Source organism: Amphiura filiformis, chromosome 10, assembly GCF_039555335.1.
Source record: "Amphiura filiformis chromosome 10, Afil_fr2py, whole genome shotgun sequence".
NCBI classification, from domain to species: domain Eukaryota; kingdom Metazoa; phylum Echinodermata; class Ophiuroidea; order Amphilepidida; family Amphiuridae; genus Amphiura; species Amphiura filiformis.
Window position 1 is genome coordinate 6,411,188 of NC_092637.1, and position 7,792 is coordinate 6,418,979.

A 7,792-nucleotide genomic window follows, 5' to 3' on the forward strand; every position below is an offset into this window, starting at 1 on the left:
AACCAGGGTTTAAAAGTCATGAACTGACCCACCCTTACGAAAATGCAAGCAATGAAACATGTGTGCGACAGCATGCAGCACGCGTGCAGCAGTGTGCAGCACACGTGCAGATGTGCGCAGCATGCATGCAAGGCCTGCTGGTAGCGTGTTCATGCGTGCGAACCAGCTGTATGCATGCAGGCATCGCACGCAAATATCCACCGCGCACACAATTTGCTTGCAGAACCTGCGTGCAGACTACCAATCTGCACGCAAATTATGTGCAGACTACACTTGTAGGACTGCATGCAAATTGTTTCCCAACTTGCACGCATCTTGCATGCAGCACGCATATTGCTGCACACATGCTGGATTTCCAGATCACAAAGTTAGAATGCTGCACGCATAGGCCTACAGGGTTTTCAGAAGCAGCAAAGGTAAAATGCTGCATGCATGCAGGATTTTCAATGACTAATTCAGCTTTACACAACTTGACATCAAGTCACAATTTGGCAATGAACTAGTAGTGGAAATATTTAAATGTTTACAATGAATAAATATAAAGTTAGCCTTCAGACCAAAATTTTCTAAGTGTTTAACCTTCAGACCAAGATTTTTTGGCAGTCAAAGAGGGGGGGGGGGAGCAAGCAATTTTTGGCAGGCCAATAGGTGAGGGGGGCAAGCAATTTTGGCAGGTCTAGAGGGGAGGGCAAGCAATTTTTGGCAGGTATTTGAAAATTTTACCCACTAATTATTGCACAGCCCCTAAATAGACCTCGTCTCATAATATCAATACAACATTTGCTCAACGTTGGCAAACATTGGAAGGACCATCATCGCGGTTGGCACGCCAACATTGGCCCATGGTTTTTTTGCATCTTTTCAGCAGCCTTTGGAATTCCATTATTGGCCCAATGTTAAAATGCCAATCTTGTATCAACAGTTGGTTTGGGCCATTGTTGATTTGCCATTCCTCAAGTTTCAGCTAGTTTCGATAGTTAGCATTTCAACATGGGCTAATGTTGGAATGCACCATTCCTGTTTTGATAGTTAGCATTGAAACATTGGGCCAATGTTGGAATGCCATTCCTGTTTCGATAGTTGGCAATGCAACATTGGGCCAATGTTCAGTGGAATTCCATTCCTGTTTCGATAGTAGGCATTGCATCATTGGCCCAATGTTGGAATACATTCCTGTTTCGATAGTTGTCATTGCAACATTGGGCCAATGTTGGTATGCAAAAAAATCAAAACAAAATTCAACATTTTTATAATAAATGTTATCAATATTTACAGTAAATTTGATCAATATTCATCAAATGATGCACTTTGGCCGGTTTAGTCATCAAAATATTGCTTATATTAACTTAAAACACTTCATCAAATGTGTACACCCCTGTTAGCTCAAATGGTAAAGCATCAGACTCCCATGCAGAAGGTCCCTGGTTCAAAATCAGGTAGGTAAAGTTAGATAATGACTTGTTTAAAATTAAGCCAGGCAATTTTGGTTCATTGTAAAATAGATAGCCAGGTAATGTAAGACTTAATGTAAGGACAATATACACTGTTAACAACTAATTTTGATTTTTTTTTTCGTGATTTTGTCTCGCATATGTATATATGGCCAGTGCGTGCTGCACGCTAATGGATTTGCATGCTGCATGCAAACTGCGCGCGCACGCATTTTTGCTGCATGCATGCAGCAAGCATCTGCATGCTTCCTGCATGCGTGCCTCGTTCCAAATATACGCATCCGCACGCTACCTACTGCACACATGCTGCACACGGTGCGGCACGCGTGCTGCTTGCGTACTGCATGCATTCAAAAACTGCGTGCCATTTTCGTAAGGGCAGATACAACGTCATCCACGGACCGTAGTTAGTACGCAAATTTATGTTGTTGTTTCGACGTATAAAGCACGTAATTACAATGCCGTATAAATGTCATGGTCTGACCCCGAAACAACGTAATCTACGGACATCAAAATTACGTTAATTTGTGAACTCCTATTCGAATGTGTTGTGATAACGTTATTATCGGTCGTAGCTGTAACGTCGTAGTGACATTGTTTCGACTTTCACAACTTGAAGATGAAACAACGTCAAAATGATGTTATATTATCGTCTGTAAATAATGTTGTCAGTACACGAATACGAGTTCACAGATTTATGTACTTTCAAGGTCCATATGTTACGTTTATTCCACTTTATATAACTTTTAGACGACGTCAAACAACGTAAAATTGTTAGCTGGGCAGGGGCTTTGAGATGAACTATTAAATAAAGATGGCCATAAGATAGCATCGCACACATATAAAACAAAAAACGACAAGATCGACTCAAACCATACATTTTGTAAACTAAAACGACAAGATAGACTCAAACCATACATTTTGTAAACTAAAACGACAAGATCGACTCAAACCATACATTTTGTATCTCTGATTTATTTTTATGTTTTATTACAAGCCAATTGGTTTCCTAGCAACAGTCAAATATTATTAATGAATGAACATAAAAAATAATCCTCATTAGATTTTGAAAATCAGAGGAGCATTGAATCAATCTTTTAGTTAAATTCTGTGAATAAGGCCCATGTCATCTGATTGACGATGGTTGCTTAAAAAATGTGATAACACCATTAATAGTATTCAATTTGGAGGTGCCCTTTAGGGGCTGTGCAATAATTATGAGCCCTGGGGAGGGTAAAATTGGGGGGGCAAGACATTTTGGCAAGCCAGCAAGGGGGGGGCAAGCAATTTTTGGCAAGCAGAGAGGGGGCAAGCGATTTTTGGCATGCATTCACGGGGCGCCTTTTTAATAAAACGCTCTAAAAAGGCTTAGGAAAACGGTACGAAAACGCTTAAATATGCAAATGTTCCTGCTTGCTGCGCTCGCAACATACATCTAGACCATTTAAAGGTTGGAATTTGGGATCCCAAAAATTTGGCATGTTCAAGAGGGGGGGCAAAGAATTTTGGCGGGCCGAGAGGGGGGCAAGCCATTTTGGCGGGCCGAGAGGGGGGCAAGCGATTTTTGGCGAGCCGTTCGAAATGTTACCCCCTGGGGAGGCTGATAATTATTGCACAGCCCCTTAGGGCTTCTCCAGTGCTTTATTCGCACTCCTTTCCCTTACGTGCTTAGCAACTACTATAGTTTGTATCAAAATATTTCGGACAGTATCCTCACTGATGTAAGAGTATCTCTTTGGTATGAATTTTCATGTGACCTGTAAGATGATCGTTGCGAGCAAAACACTTCTGACAGTACTCACACTGATACGGTTTCTCTTTGGTGTGGATTCTGGTGTGTGCTTTAAGATAACTATTTACTGCAAATCATTTCTGACATTACTCACGCTGATAAGGTTTCTCTTTGGTGTGAGTTCTGATGTGTTGTTTGAGATGGCTGCTAGTTGTAAAACATTTCTGACTATACTCACACTGATATGGTTTCTCTTTGGTGTGGACTCTGATGTGTCCTTTCACCATGAGATATCGAGACCGAAATTCACACTGAAAAGTGCAGAGTAACGCTGAAAAAGTATACAATAGATAATACCACTGAAACAGCACTGAAAAGAGTTCTTTTCTTATCATATTAATGTCTATGATCACACTGAAAATAGACAGCAACATTCTTAAAAATGAGAGGCCACTGAAATGGTCATAATCACACTGAAATGCATTGGGCCATGCTATTGTTATGAAAAATAATCCCTAGACAATAGTCACACTGAAAATAACCAGAGTTACGATGGAAATGGCTAGAAAATGGTTTTCAGTGTGATTTTCAGCGTCAAACTTGTTTGAGCTTGTGCAAAGCATTTTCGAGAGTACTCAATACTCATACTGACAAGGGTTTCTCTTTGGTGTGAGTTCTGATGTATTTTTAAGATCATCATTAACGCAAAACATTTTTGACAATACTCACACTGAAAGGGTTTATCTTTGGTGTGAGTTCTGATGTGTCTTTTGAGATAGTTGCTTAGTGTAAAACATTTCTGACAATACTTACACTGATAAGGTTTCTCTTTCGTGTGAGTTCTGACATGCCTTCTTCTTCCTTATAAGTGCCTCCCTCATATGTATGAGTATTATCGCACTGCATACAGACATGCTGTGCTTATTTTTTACTCTGGAACCTAGAGTAGATGAGTGTATTACGGTCAACAGTTACCGGGATGATCCCCTGCTCTTTTCGAATAGCCAGATTCCCTGCTCTTTTCGAATAGCCTGTGACATTCTTTAACGTGCACACTACATTAATGTGAGAAAATATGCATGTACACGGGACCGACAGCTTAAAGTGCCCTCCGAAGCACTAAGCAAGTAGAGTGAAGTGTCTTGCTCAAGGACACAAAGAGCCAGACCTGGGATTCGAACCCTTGATCCTTGGATTCAGTCCTACGCCTTAACCGCTAGTGCAAAACATTTCTGACAATACTCACACTGATGCGGTTTCTCTTTGACATGAATTTTAGTGTGTACTTTGAGATTAATTTTATATGTAAAACATTTCTAATAATGTTCACACTAATGGGGTTTCTCTTTGGTGTGAATTCTGATGTGTCTTTTAAGATCACTAGTCTGTGTAAAACATTTCTGACAATATTCACACTGATAGGGTTTCTCTTTGGTGTGAATTCTTATGTGTGTTTTGAGATGGCTGCTAGTTGTAAAACATTTCTGACAATGCTCACACTGATAGGGTTTCTCTTTGGTGTGGCTTCTTATGTGTATTTTAAGATCACCATTGCAGTGAAACATTTCTGGCAATGCTCACACCTAAAAGGTTTCTCTTTGGTGTGGATTCTGATGTGTCTTTGAAGATCAGCGCTGTGAGTGAAACATTTCTGACAATATTCACACTGAAAATCTTTGGTGTGAATTCTGATGTGTTCTTTGAGATGGCTGCTAGTAATAAAACATTTCTGACAATACTCACACTGATAGGGTTTCTCTTTGGTGTGGATTCTGATGTGTCTTTGAAGATCAGCGCTGTGAGTGAAACATTTCTGACAATACTCACACTGATAGCTTGGTTTCCCTGTGGGGTGGATTCTGATGTGTCTTTTAAGATCCCCATTCTGTGAAAAGCATTTCTTACAGTACTCACACTGATATGGTTTCTCTTTGGTGTGAGTTCTGATGTGTCTTTTAAGATGGCCATTCTGTGAAAAGCAATTCTTACTGTACCCACACTGATAGGGTTTCCCTTTGGTGTGAGTTTTGATGTGTTCTTCGAGATTCCTGCTCGTTATAAAACATTTCTGACAGTACTCACACTGATAGGGTTTCCCTGTGGTGTGAATTCTGATGTGTCTTTTAAGATCACCATTGCGAGTGAAACATTTCTGGCAATACTCACACCTAAAGCGTTTCTCTTTGGTGTGAATTTTGATGTGTTCTTTGAGATGTCTGCTAGTTTTAAAACATTTCTGACAATACTCACACTTAGAGGGTTTCCAGGGTTTCTGTTTGGTGTGAGTTCCGATGTGTCTTTTAAGACCCCCATTCTGTGCAAAACATTTCTGACAATGCTCACACTTATAGGGTTTCTCTTTGGTGTGAGTTCTGATATGTCTTGTGAGATCTAAATTATGTGCAAAACATTTCTGACACTGCTCACACTGATATGGTTTCTCTTTGGTGTGAATTCTGATGTGTAATTTAAGACTTGTATTCTGTGTAAAACATTTCTGACAATACTCACACTGACAGGGTTTCTCTTTGGTGTGGGTTCTGATGTGTCTTTTAAGATCTCCATTCCATGTAAAACATTCCTGACAATACTCACACTGAAATGGTTTATCTTTGATGTTCATGCATTTGTTATAGTTCCATAGTTTACTGTGGGTTCTCAAATATCCTGGTAGTGCATTTTTCTTTGCAAAGCATTTCTCAAAATGCTCACAATGATGAGGTTTCTCTTTGGTGTGAATTCTGATGTGTCTTTTAAGATAAGACCGTACATATTTTATCATATGTCTGTTTACATGCCTTTTCAATTTGTCCAAAGAATAATGTTTGACTCTGCAAAATGTACAAGAAAATGGTTGCAAAAGTTTCATTTTCATCTGAAGATGTTTGCAATATGTATTTCAAAAGTACACTTTAAAGATGAACCCAAAGATGTAGATCTAGTTACTGGGCCGTTGATGAGCTTCAGTGGAGCAGCATGCAATACAAGATAACAATCCTCACTGATTCTGTATTAGGCCTGGTTATTTTGTTAGTTTCCAACTGCCGATATATCACGCAATCAAAATATCTGAAATATTAATCAAAGTTTGGTATTATTTTCAAAACACATGTTATTTACACCTTTTACCATTACCACATTTGCCAGTATATTCATTCAAAATCTACTTCCCCTTCCCTGATTCAACCTACACACCTATAAGCATAGGAAAAATGCGCTCGATTTTTGAGAGTAAAATGCGCACGCCAGTTTTTGAAAATGCGTAATTTGCGCATTATTTACCAAAATGTGTGGGTTTTTTCTCCCCAAAAAGGTCAAATATATGGAATATTTAAAAAAAATTTACTGTTTTTCTATATTTTCTTGCAAATTTTGGCGACAGCCTATTTTCTATACTTTTTTAACATGGATTGCATTGCAGATCATTATGGATTCTTTGATTTGAGTGAAAACTTCTGGCAAGTTTTTGGAAAATGAGTACTTGAAAAATTGTTATTTTGGGCAAATCTTAAAATTCGTGGTCAGACCTAAAATGTGTGATTGTACCCAAAACGTGCAATTGCACATCGCGCATTTTCCCTTTCCTTACACTGTGGCTTGTGGCCCTGTGCACTTGGTCATCCCACACGTGCCCAGAATTGGCTAATGCCAATGCCATCTTTCATGTGTCCAGCGTTTGAAATAAGGCGCGTCCGGATACCCATCATTTTATATTGATCCGGGGTAGAAAATGATGAATATCTCCCGTATTTTTTTATTCTAAAGAAGCCATATTCTTATGCTTGCGCTTTAATATATGGGTAAAGTCAAAAATAATGGCACCGTTTGGTTTTTGATGCCTGCTATCCAAATGAAAAACACCAGCAAAGAAATTCATCTTTCAAAAATTGTGTTATGATTTTCTCTTTAACCACAGCAATTTGTAGTGTCATAGCTGTCATGTAAAAATAATATGCCCAATTTTCTTCCCCGTATGGTCAGGAGTGTTACACTTTAGCGTGACAAGAAAAGAGGTACTTGTTTTTTAATCATGCACTGTAAAAAATATACAAGTTGCAAAGTGTTGCATGGGTTTTCATAGCATTTTGTGAAGTGTCTGCTATTATTTAAGTACCAAATTCTTTCATATTAGTCGCTTAATAGTCTACTTAGGAACATGTGAAGATTACATGGTGCGAAAAATAAAATATGTTCCAAAAATCACTTCTCGCCAGATTGTGTAGCATTGTAAGGTTATGATGACAGTAATAATCTATTTCAGTCTGTTTTAAGTAAAAGCAACATTTGGGCCAAACTTGGAAAAATAAAACTTGCATGATATCAAAACCGTTTTCTTTTTAGAGCGGGTTGAAAAGAGAAATTCTGTCTCGTCAGGAGTGTTACATCAGAATTCAACTTGATTTTTTTCATACACCAAGTTGGCAATATTCATACATTACTTTTTATTTTATTAGTGCATTGGGATAGGAACTCAAAAACAAGAAAAATATTTGCCATTGCTTGAACATGTTTGCTACAGCTATCTAAATAGTCAATGTCAGGAGTGTTACACAGAATTAATTAATTGGCAATAATTCAAATTTCTGAATAAATTACCAGTCTGTTGGTG